Below are 13,278 nucleotides of genomic sequence, written 5' to 3'. Positions count from 1 at the left end.
CTCATTGGAAGGACTGATGCTGAAGCTGAAAATAGTATATATTAACATTTATTTAATGTTATTTAATATATAAAATAAAAAGAAATATTCCATTTCTTCCCTTTCCTCTTCTCCTTTCTTCTCTTTCTCTGCCTGTCTTTGTCTCTCAATCTCTGTTTTTGTCTCTGTATGTTGGCTTAAAGCTCAACATTCAGAAAATGAAGATCATGGCATCTGGTCCCATCATTTCATGGGAAATAGATGGGCAAACAGTGGAAACAGTGTCAGACTTTATTTTTCTGGGCTCCAAAATCACTGCAGATGGTGACTGCAGCCATGAAATTAAAAGACGCTTACTCCTTGGAAGGAAAGTTATGACCAACCTAGATAGCATATTCAAAAGCAGAGACATTACTTTGCCAACAAGGGTTCGTCTAGTCAAGGCTATGGTTTTTCCTGTGGTCATGTATGGATGTGAGAGTTGGACTGTGAAGAAGGCTGAGCGCCAAAGAATTGATGCTTTTGAACTGTGGTGTTGGAGAAGACTCTTGAGAGTCCGTTGGACTGCAAGGAGATCCAAGCAGTCCATTCTGAAGGAGATCAGCCCTGGGATTTCTTTGGAAGGAATGATGCTAAAGCTGAAACTCCAGTACTTTGGCCACCTCATGCAAAGAGTTGACTCATTGGAAAAGACTCTGATGCTGAGAGGGATTGGGGGCAGGAGGAGAAGGGGACGACAGAGGATGAGATGGCTGGATGGCATCACTGACTCGATGGACATGAGTCTGGGTGAACTCCGGAAGTTGGTGATGGACAGGGAGGCCTGGCGTGCTGCGATTCATGGGGTCGCAAAGAGTCGGACATGACTGAGCGACTGATCTGATCTGATCTGTCCACTCTTAGTAATGCTTGGGAAAAGGCATAGTGAGAATCACTGTAAGTTTTCTGTCTTGAAAGCTGCAGATATTTTCCTACCAACTCTGTTATGTAGATCTTCTGTAGTCCTTTCTTTCCTGCATAGAAAATGCAAGAACACCCTCTTGGACTAGTTATACTGCTCCCCCTGGAGAAAATTTCAGGTCACCTTCATCTTCCAGATAACTTCGTTTCTCTCATTGGTATGTCTGGATGTGTGTAGTAATAAAATAGTTGTGTTTTAAGTCAAAACTTCTTCCCTTCTCCAGACCTGCTGAGCTCAGAACCTGCACAAGGAGGTGGCGCACGACCAGTTTCCTCGCCTTCTCCCACAACAGTGTCTCTCCTTTCTTTTTTCCTGTGTGTGTTTCTGCCTCCACCAGGATCATGCAGAGGAAGGGAGCAGGGAAGGTTTTACTTGGTTTGTCTTGCCATCAGCATTCTTTGGGCTGGGTAGATGGAAAATGATGGGTTGTAGAAACTTTGTAGACCTTTTCTCAGCCAGGATTCTCTCCTCTGAAGTCTCTGGACATGGGTGGTTGATTTCTACCTGGGACGTGTATTAGCTTCTCTAGACAGACCTTTGGAATTTTCTTCATCATGCTCCAGTGAAGGAGAGAAACATAGCCTCTTCTCCTTCATAGCAGCGGAGAAAGAAGCAGTCATAGTACTCCAATAGTTTTTTTTTTTTTTTTCAAAAGAAATTATATGTTTCAAATACCTAGCTTCAGCTTCTTAAAACACAAAGTGGGTGCTAAAATAAAAGTTGCAAAAACTGAGTTTTGACTGTGTCCTTTTCAAATATTGTTATATTTTGGTGGACTAGCAACTCCATTTGGAATATGATGGTAATTATATGTGTGTGTGTGTGTGTGTGTGTGTGTATTTTACTAAACTGTAGTTGATTTATAATATTAAATTAATTTATAGTTTTGACTTAGGGCCTCAGTCAGACTTTCCAGGCATCGTTAGTGGTAAAGAACCCTCCTGCCAATACAGGAGACATAAGAAACGCAGGTTTGATTCCTGGGTCAGGCAGATCCCCTGGAGGGGGATCTTCCATTGGCAAGGCAATCCACTCCAGCACTCTTGCCTGGATAATCCCGTGGATAAAGGAGACTGCTAGGCTACAATCCATAGGGTCACGAAGAGTCAGACATGACTGAAGCGACTTAGCACCCATGTATGCTTAGTCATGGCTGATACTGAGTCTTATTTTAATATTCTTTGTCTTAGGATCTTCCTAAACACACCAATAGGTTGAAATGTACTAGACTTTTGCTGAATGTATGGAAGAATCTCATAGCCTTGACCCTTGGCCTGTAAAAAATATGTGACTCTAATAAAACTCTAATAGAGTTTTAGTCTTAAGATATTTTGGGGTGCAGAGTGCTCTTCTGCTTGTCTTTTTTGGTTTCCCTATGTCCTATATGAACTTTGGTGACCACTTAACTGAGCCAGATATCTCATTTGCTACTTATTGCTGCTCCCATTTGTGTCTCTTGTTCCAGGAATTACCCTTTTTTATCTATATTTTTGTCATGGTATGTTCAAGTATGAAAAACACATTAGTTCTTTCTCTCTTGTGCATGTTAAAAGTTTTCTTTTTTCTTCCTAAAAAAGAAAGGAACAAGAAAAAGGTTCACTTGATTTTCTATAAAGTCTTTCTCCTCATTCTATAGAGAAAGGGCTTCCTTAGCTTCCCCATACCAGTAATGAATTATGAAAGAGGTCTCAGGGGCAAGAAAGGGAAATGTGGTCCTGCTGACAGCACTGTGATACATACTCATATTAATTATCAAAAATAACAAGGGTGAAAGTTCAAAATCCAAACTTTGCTCTCAGAGAACAGTTTTTTTTTTTTTTTTCTTTCCCGAGGTAGGTTTCAGCTTTCAAGTTTGAACTTCCTGAAAAATAGACTGCAACCTGATCCTAAAGATTAGTTTAGCATGCTCTGTCTCTTTGCTTTGGTTTTTAAAGAGGAAATACCTAAATGAGCTAAAACATTAATAATTTAGTTGATTATTAATTAAAGTCAGAACCTAGACAGGAAGCAAGAGGCTATTTTGAAGCTCTGGGCATGGGCGACCATCTAGCTTGGAAAGGGGGTTGAAGTGCAAGTCCTGTTACCACAGACCATGGAACAAATGCAGGCAAGGTAGGGCAGAGTAAAATTAAACAGTCAAATGACTTGACTAGAAGTTGAAACCAAGAGGGCATTTTCAGTCAATGGAGGCAGAATATATGAGAACAAGGGCCATCCACTTTAGGGAATTTTGATACAGTCTGATAACGTGCCAGGATTCAGTTTTATTGGCCTTGCTGGCTACAAGACAAACTTTCCTGGGGGTGTATTTAAAGAGTCCATGAGGCTCTAGGCAAATGGTCCATAAGGATGTCTTTCTTTTTGTTATAAGTACCATGTAATGACATGCCTCATTTACCAGTTAAAGCTATAATGGCTTATTCAGATCCATCACGCTAAGGATTATTTGGGGACTGTTGAACAGACACATGTTTCTACTGCCAGCAAATACATTTGGTACCCCTGTTGTGGACTGTGGAGGATATATTACACTGTGATATGTTGGTTTTTCATGAGTTGTTAGAAAAGCCTAGGTAAAGAAGGGAGAAAATTTGTGCCATGAAATTGGCCTCATCTTCCCATTGATTATTTTCCACAATCCTCTCTTTAAAATTTTAATTTTTATTGAAGTATAGTTGATTTACAATGTTCTGTTAGTTTCTAGTATACAACAAAGTGATTCAGTTTATTGTTATTTATTTGCAAAAGCAAAGCAAAAGCAAATTTAATAATTTAAAAATAGGTCACTTTTATAGAAAATATATGAACATAGTCTATTTGCCATAAGTATAATAACACATTAGAAAACAAAGACCATGGCATCTGTTTCCATCACTTCATGGCAAATAGAAGGAGAAAAAGTGGAAGCAGTGACATATTTTCTTTTCCTGTGCTCCTAAATCACTGTGGATAGTGATTGCAGCCATGAAATTAAAAGATGCTTGTTCCTTGGAAGAAAGCTATGACAAACCTAGACAGAGTATTAAAAAAGCAGAGATACCACTTTGCCAACAAAGGTCCATATAGTCAAAGCTATGATTTTTCCAGTAGTCATGTACAGATATAAGAGATGGCCCACAAAGAAGGCTGAGCACCAAAGAATTGATGCTTTAGAATTGTGGTGCTGGAGAAGACTCTTGAGAGTCTCCTGGACAGCAAGGAGATCAAACCGATCAATCCTAAAGGAAGGCAACTGTGAATATTCATTGGAAGGACTGTTCAGCTGAAGCTGAAGCTCTAACACTTTGGCCACCTGATGTGAAGCACTGACTCACTGGAGAAGATCCTGATGCTGATAAAGATTGAAGACAAAAGGAGAAGTTGGCAGCAGAGGATGAGATGGTTAGATAGCATCACTGACTCAATGGGCATGAATTTGAGCAAACTCCAGAAGATAGTGGAGGACAGAGGAGCCTTTGCAACCACAGGGTTGCAAAGATTCAGACACAAGTTAGTGACTGAACAATAGCATAATAACACATCAATTTATGATTCTGCCTGATTGTTTTTTAGACTTGTCAAGTTATATGAATTAAATGATTTAAAGTTAATATTGACCTTAGGTCTTTATTCTTCCTTAAAAATTATGTTTTTCATGCTACTGCTAAAGGAAAGATAGAAATGACTCCTAACAGATGAAATCCAAGTCTTAAAGATGCCAAGAACTTAGTTCTAATTTCTGTCAGTTTTTTTCTTAGTGCTAAGCCTAAGAAATGCCCGACTCTTTGTGACCCTATGGACCATAGCCAGCCAGACTCCTCTGAACATGGGATTCTCCAGGTAAGAATACCAGAGAGGGTTGTCATGCCCTCTTCCAGGGGTTCTTCCAACCCAGGGATCAAACCTGAGTCTCTTATGTCTCCTGCATTAGCAGGAGTGTTCTTTACTACCAGTGCCACCTTGGAAGCCCATTTTCTTTTTAACTTTGTTATAAATTTTATACTTATTTCTGTCTTAATTTAAAAAATCTTTACTTTTAGTTTTTAAGCCTTTTCCTAACATGCTGGCTTTGAATAGTAAGATAGCTGTTCTGAGACATGCGAAATACATGAAGTTCTGATCTGCAAATGGCCTTAAACTAGGTTCTCCAAGAATTTATCATGTGTACTTTACCCCCCAAGGAAAGCAACCTCGTCCTTGGCCTGACTCCAACACTCAGACCCAGATAGACACCCTTGTAGTGTGGAAGTCATCCTCTCTCCCACTGTAAGCTTTTTATAGGGGCCACTGAAATATATACTGATAATAGATAGGCCTTCTGGGGATCAAAGACACAATGTTTTTAGGATCAGTAAATCAGTCTTATTTTGAACTGCTGTTAACAAAGTACCATAGACTTGGTGGCTGACGTAAACAGCATAAATTTATTTATCACGGTTCTGGAAGCTGGAAGTCCAAGATCAGGGTATTCATATAGGTAGGTTCTGGTAAGGCCCTTTTCCAAAATACAGCCAGCCATCTCCATATTGTATTCTCACATAGCAGAAAGAGGGCTAGAAACCAAACTCTCTGGAGTCTCTTTTATAAGACCACCAATCTCATTCATGAGGGAAACACCCTCATGCCCTAATGACCTCCTAATACCATCACAGTGGGAGTTAAGCTTTCAACATGTGAATTTTGGGAGGCTACTTTCAGGACAATGCACTCTCTTTGGTAGGGGACAGAGTGCTGCTAAAATCAAAAGCCCTGGGGGTTTACCTTCATCAGCTTTATCTAGATTCTGATGCATTTCTCTTTTCTACCTTACTGTTGGCTGATTGCTGTCCAGTGCATACCAAGTTTTTTCAAATGGCAGATAACGTGCAATGACAAACCTCTTAGTAAAGAGCCCTTTTACCTAAATTAAAGACTTTTTATACAGCTTACAGGGAGAAGGCAATGGCACCCCACTCCAGTACTCTTGCCTGGAAAATCCCATGGATGGAGGAGCCTGGTAGGCTGCAGTCCATGGGGTCACTAAGAGTCAGATCCGACTGAGCAACTTCACTTTCACTTTTCACTTTCTTGCATTGGAGAAGGAAATGGCAACCCACTCCAGTGTTCTTGCCTGGAGAATCCCAGGGATGGCGGAGCCTGGTGGGCTGCCGTCTATGAGGTCGCACAGAGTCGGACATGACTGAAGCGACTTAGCCGCAGCAGCAGCATACTGCTTACACTGGTAGATCATAAAGGCTTCAGAAAAATAATATATTAGCAATCTAAAGCATAGTATTAAAAATGAAAGCCAATAGTGATTGATTTCTAAGTCATGAGAAGACTATTAGGCACTTTACATATGTTATTTCATTTAATAATACATGTTCATTTAATAACACATGTTCATTCAATAGTATATTGAAGGGATGGATGGCAGTTATTTTATATGTAACTCAAAATACAGGAAAATTTTCTTTAATTTTGTCTTATGGAAGAGTACACAGTTTACTGGCTAAAATAAATATTTAATTTGTCTCCCTATTTCTTAGAAAAATAATAAATAAAAATTTTTGATAGCTGAACCTAAGCAAAGCATTATTGTCCTGAGAAAAGACAGGTTAGTAAATTTTCTTCAATTTCCTTATAGTTTTGCTAGCTTAAGGAGACAGTTGACTATATTTTTAATTACTTAGCATGTTTAATGGATACTGGAACAGATGATATACTCTTGTAATCAAGCATAATATGTAAATAGGCTTTTAAAAGAAGAAGGTTTTAGCTTCAACTGTTTGAGTGGTGTCAAAGGTCTAAATCAATATGTATTAGCATACTCTACTTCTGCTACAGTAAATCTTCCTCAAGGATCTTGAAAAAAATCAGTTGCAGCAGAAATACTCTTGGGAAGATTAAAACAGAATGGTGTTATATTATGTTTGTTGATGTACCTGAAATATATACCAGTGGCTTTTAGGTAATCAAACATAAGATCATTTGAGTTAAATGGAAAAGATCAGGTCAAATGAGGACAATTAAGTCTTTACAGCTTATAAATTCATTTTTGTTTTGTTTATTTTAAAATCCATTTACTCACACATAACAGAAGCAGTCACTTCACTGGCCTCCAATTCATTTTCTTCTCCCTTTCAAAAAACCACACAAACTCTTCCAGTATATAGATATGAGTTCTCAAGTTTATTACTCAATTTTGGCAACATATGTTTTTAATTATGTGAAACAGTTAGCATCTTTTCCTTGTAACATTTTTTTTTCAAAGATTAAATGAAATAATGAATTGTTGAAACTATATTAGATGTCCTAAACATCATAGTTGATGCTATTTCTATTTGTGTGAAAATATCCTGCCAACACCTTTGGCAATGATGTGATAAAACTAGCAACACTCAGTTGTGGCTATGCCTTCTAGGTGCCAGGGAGTAGGCCGAATTTAGCTTTACTTCAGTCCTTTTCATTTGAGTTAGTTTAGTTTAGTTTAGTTCAGTCACTCAGTCGTGTCCGACTCTTTGCGACCCCATGAATTGCAGCACACCAGGCCTCCCTGTCCATCACCACCTCCCGGAGTTTACTCAAACTTATGTTCATCGAGTCGGTGATGCCATTCAGCCATCTCATCCTCTGTCGTCCCCTTCTCCTCCTGCCCCAATCCCTCCCAGCATCAGAGTCTTTTCCAATGAGTAGGCCAGGTTATTCCCATTTTACAGAGAGAGGAAGCAAATACTTTGTCAAATACTTAACCAGTGGCAGAGTATGGATTCAAATTCAGGTGCAAGTGCCATTAATCTTAAAAGCAATCAGCTAGGATAGGTGTCGGAGAAGGCAATGGTACCCCACTCCAGCACTCTTGCCTGGAAAATCCCATGGACAGAGGAGCCTGGTAGGCTGCAGTCCATGGGGTCGCTAAGAGTCGGACACGACTAAGCGACTTCACTTTCACTTTTCGCTTTCATGCATTTGAGAAGGAAATGGCAACCCACTCCAGTGTTCTTGCCTGGAGAATCCCAGGGACGGGGGAGCCTGGTGGGCTTCCATCTATGGGATCACACAGAGTCGGACATGACTGAAGCTACTTAGCAGCAGTGGCAGAAGCAGGATAGGTGTAGCAAAGCATTTATGAGCCCGGGGCTCATAAAGTAAATGAGCAAAGCATTTACTCTGGGGGCAGATCAGCTGGATTTTACCCCTGCCATTTCCTTGCAGCGTGGCTTGGGCAAGTTGTACATTCACTCTCCTTGCCTCAGTTTCTTTATTTGTAAAGTAGAAAAAGCAATAATATTACCTAACTCCTGAGGTCATTACGATCATTAAAGGAGCAGTGTTTATGAGACATATTAGAACTGTGCCTAGCATATAATAAGTGCTATAAAAGATGTAGACTACAAACTTATAACTACCAGGGGATAAGGGAGGGAGGAATAAATTGGGAAATTGCGGTTGACATATCCACATTACAATAAGTAAGATAGATAACTAATAAGAACCTATTGTGAAGCACAGAGAACTGTACTCAGTATTCTATAATGACCTATATGAGAAAAGAATCTGAAAAAAAGAGTGGATATATGTATAGGTATAACTGATTGACTTTGCTGTACACCTGAAACTAACAAAGCATTGTAAATCAACTATAATCCAGTAAACATTTATAAAGAGAAATTCTCCTTTGTACACGGCCTATAAAATTAAAATGAAATAAAATAAAGGCTCCAAATTTCACTCCATATTGGTAATGAATATTTAAAAGGCAATTTAAAATAGCCTTCTTTAGAGATTTTTGTAAGTTGATTATAACCCACAGATCTAAAATGATCTGTGTTAAAGTTATCTGGAGACAGCATTCGATTCAGGAGAGAACAAAGGAACAGGCATTCCTGTAGATCATAAGCGCCTTTATGTAAGTTATATTTCATCTTTCTGAGGCACCATGAATAGCTTGACTGGCCCTAGTTTGAAGGGCTGGGTTCTTTAAGGAGCTGACAGGATCCACATTCACTCTAGGAAATGTGGAGCTCCCTCAGCACATGCCTGTGCCCAGGCGGGAACAAGCACAGGCCTCCTCACGTACATTACGGTCACCTCTGTTGCTTGGTTTACACATCTGTGGTGTTAGAGAAGACTCTTGAGAATCCCTTGGACTGCAAGGAGATCAAAACCGTCAGTTCTAAAGGAAATCAACCCTGGTTATTCATTGGAAGGACTGATGCTGAAGCTAAAGCTCTAAAACTTTGGCTACCTGATGCGAAGAGCTGACCCATTGGAAAAGACCCTGATGCTGGGAAAAATCGAAGGCAGGAGGAGAAGGGGGCAGCAGAGAATGAGATGGTTGGATGGCATCACCAATGCAATGGACATGGGTTTGAGCAAACTCCTGGAGATGGTGAAGGACTGGGAAGCCTGGCCTGCTGCAGCCCATGGGGTCACAAAGAGTTGGACATGACTGAGCGAGTGAACAACAACAGCATACTCAGAAGCACTGAGGTGTGAACACACAGAAGCAATTCAGTCATAGCTATACTGACACATAGATTCCATACAGTCACTCAGTGCTAAAAGTGATAAAATCATAATTGTTGTTTAGAATATTCTTTCCATTCTTATCTTAGAATCAGAACTAGTGGTGTTTTAGGCTAAAATGATAAGATTACCCTCTAGACCATCTCGCCAAGGGTTATTTTTCTAGTGAGAGAGATTTCCTAAAATGGTTTTATACACATTCATGGTAACTCTTTCCAGTACTTAAAACTTCACTACCAGGAAACTGGTGGCAGAATTATAATGTTCCCTCCCCGCCACCCCGTCAACTCTGCCATCCTTATGCAATTTGGCAGCCCTGTGAAGCACTTAAGCAAGTTTAGTGCCTTCAGTCTGACACTTCAAAAGTGGTCATCGACTAGCAATTCTTGGCTTAAAGCTACAGATGCAACTGTGAGCCTATCAGTGTATGACAAAGAGCCTTTTTCCCCTAAACTGGGGTTCAGTGGAATCATTAAACACAAATACTTTGTGTTGATATATGGGGATTGAAAAATCAAAATATTCAAAAAATTTCTATGGCAAATATTGTATATATAGTAGATTTTCAAAGAATATATGTTGAGTAAAATTGGGAAAAAACTCAAGAAAAAAAATGGAAAAGTATGAGGTAGTTGTCTAAAATATCAAGTTAAACAATCTGTCAGGCATCACAGACTGGAGAAGTGTGCTGATCTGTAGGTGGGCTGAGGCCTCCTTGCAGTCTTTTTGAATGACTTTTCAAAGTGCTGACAATTCAAATATGTCATCTGTTATGGAAAGTAATGAGTAATGTATTTTTACCAATGAAATACCTTTTCATTGAATTTCCAGTAGGTATTTACTGTATACTTAATTATGAGCCACTTAATTATGAGCCAGCTTCCCGATAACTCAGTTGGTAAAGAATCTGCCTGCAATGCAAGAGACCCTAGTTTGATTCCTGGGTCTGGAAGATCCGCTGGAGAAGGCATAGGGTACCCACTCCAGTCTTCTTGGGCTTCCCTTGTGGCTCATCTGGTAAAGAATCTGCCTGCAATGTGGGAGACCTGGGTTTGATCCCTGGGTTAGCAAGATCCCCTAGAGAAAGGAAAGGCTACCCACTCCAGTATTCTGGCCTGGAGAATCCCATGGACTGTATAGTCCATGGGGTTGCAAAGAGTCAGACATGACTGAGTGACTTTTGCTTTCACTAATAAGCCAGACAGAGAATTATGTATGTAGAATATAGGTCCTCACCAAGCTGATAGCCTGGTATCTATGCGTGTGTACTTATTCACTCAGTTGAGTCCAGCTTTTTGCAACCCCATGAACTGTAGCCCCGCTGGCTCCTCTGTCCATGGAATTTTCCAGGCAAGAATACTGGGTTGGGTTGCCATTTCTTCCTCCAGGGGATATTCCTGACTGAGGGATTGAACCCGCTTCTCTTGTGTCACCTGCATGGGCAGGCAGATTCTTTACCACCATGCCACCTGGGAAGCCTCCACACCCTGGTATTTGTACTGATTTTCATAAACACTTTGAGTTCAAATCTGCAGGAATAACTTCCAATTTTGATTAGGTGCATGCATTGTAATTAATGTTTCAGAAATACTGATGTGAGAAAATATTGGCATTTGTTGATTGCATACACTGTCTAAATTAACCTAAGTCATTCCATAGTCCCTAAGAGAACCCAGAAACTCCTTAAACTGAGCCCACTATTTGTTATCCTCAAACAAGATATAGCAAATAAATGAACCATGTAGCAGAAGTTTTATTGGTGAAATAGTTCCTTGAAGGTTTTTCAGTTTATACAAAAGAAATGATGGCATCACCCATAGAACTTAGCTAGAGATTTTAGATAGTCAGAGTCTATATTTTCCACATCAGAGTTGTGTCAGTGAATATATTTTGGATCAGTATTGGTTCAAGAAGAATCCTAATACAAAGTTCAGAACAGTTGAAAACTGATCAAAGAATAGTGGGATAATTCCTTGAGTTTTAATGGTAATTTCATGAATTTAAAATCCATGCACACATCTATTATTACATTGTTTTAAGTAAGTGCATTTGTTTTGAAGAAAACGAGGGAAAGAGTCACAAGGAGTTATTGTTCCAGTGAAAAATGCTTTGCTAGAGGTATTATAACACATTAAGTTGGAAAACATTTTCTGTTTAAGTCTTACAATTTCCCCTGTGTAAATTGTTCCAATTTTTATAATGATAGGGATGGCTAAATCATGTTTTATTTTATGTTACTCTGTTGGCATATTGGTTCCAGGTAAATGACTAAAAATTAGCCTAGTCTGGTTACTCTTAGAAAAGTTTCATTAAAATAGATAAGAAGTCCCCCAAATACACTCCAATTACTGATATTTTTGAAATAAAAAAAAAACCCACTTTAAAACAATATTGATTTTCAGATATATTCACTTTAAGATAATATTGGGTTTCAGACATACTGTTTGCATAGAATTTTGTGATGAGTAAAAGAGAAAAAAATATCATCACACTATTTGGTACATTGATTTTCTGATTTTTTGTTTTTCTGAAGCATTACCTCATATTTTTTCCATAATAGATAGTTGAGTCCAGACTCTGTTCATGGTTCTTTCATGACTACAATTCCATTCAGCTTAGGTCCAATGGACATTTATTTATGTGTTTTAAACTGTATGGCTAAAAATGTGGGAGTTGGACTATATGTTTGATTTTCCTCTTGTCTCCCTCACTTTGAATTTGTGCTTAACAGATATTTCATTTTAAAACAAACTAAAAATAAAGCAAAGAGATGCATTTTTCCCCCCTGAAAGTACAAATCTAGGAGTTGAAGAATAATTACTATATGCCCAGTGAGCATAATTAATTGGATCCTTACTCATAAATTATACAAAATCACATTTTATTTTAAAAATGCTATGTATAATTCAGTTATATAACAAAGCATAAAATGAGAAGAATATGAAAAATAACCTATAACTTAAAGAGTTCAAATTTACTCTTAATGGTGTACAACCTAATAGAAATTCACAATATATTGGAATAGTTGTCTGGCTTACCTTTCAAAAGAAGACCGTTGGAGTCACAGTCAGTTAGACTTGAAGGAATGCACACGGGGCACATAAGTCCAACCAGACATGCAGACATGATCTACATGACTCTGAAATCACTTCCACATTCACATTCCCATATGGTCAAAACTTGGACTGTTCATTGTTAGAATTGTTAAAAAGAAAAGTGATTATTAACTCAGGGAATTCACCTGGTGGGCCAAATATTCCCACAAGTAACTGGAGAAGATTCATCTGGTAAAGATCTTGACAAATTTTCACTGCAACCTATTTGCTTCTTCATCTGTGTCCCATATTTAAATTCTTAGTAGTTCCACTGATTCCTTCTCAAAATTCCAGCCTTCTACACTTTCTTTTACAAAGTTGTTTTTATTTAATCAGGAGTCCACTTTTTCACAAAGGTAATTTGTGCTCTCTTTCTCCCCCAGGTAAGGTTTTATTTTATTTTTTAAAATAATGTGAATCATTTGTGGGTTATAATTGGGAAAAACAAAGCACTCAGATACCAACTATTGAGGGAGACAGAAACAAAATGCTTAAAAATAAACTTTCTTTTAAAGGGAAGCCTAAAATTTTTGAGATTTTCACATGCTTCCACTTAAGCTTTTTAGTACCATCATTATGAAATATCCATCAAATCTTGACAGCTCTGTTTATTTAAGCAAGATGAAATGAAAAACATACAATTTAGTCTAGCTTTCAGGAAGCAAAAGTTCTTTGACAATATAAGTATCAACAAGGACCACTTTCTAATGTTCTTAGAAGATATAATGACTTCTGAACATTTATGTGAATGTTTCA

Source organism: Bos indicus x Bos taurus, chromosome 1 (genome assembly GCF_003369695.1).
Source record: "Bos indicus x Bos taurus breed Angus x Brahman F1 hybrid chromosome 1, Bos_hybrid_MaternalHap_v2.0, whole genome shotgun sequence".
NCBI lineage: Eukaryota > Metazoa > Chordata > Mammalia > Artiodactyla > Bovidae > Bos > Bos indicus x Bos taurus.
This window is presented reverse-complemented; position numbering follows the sequence as displayed.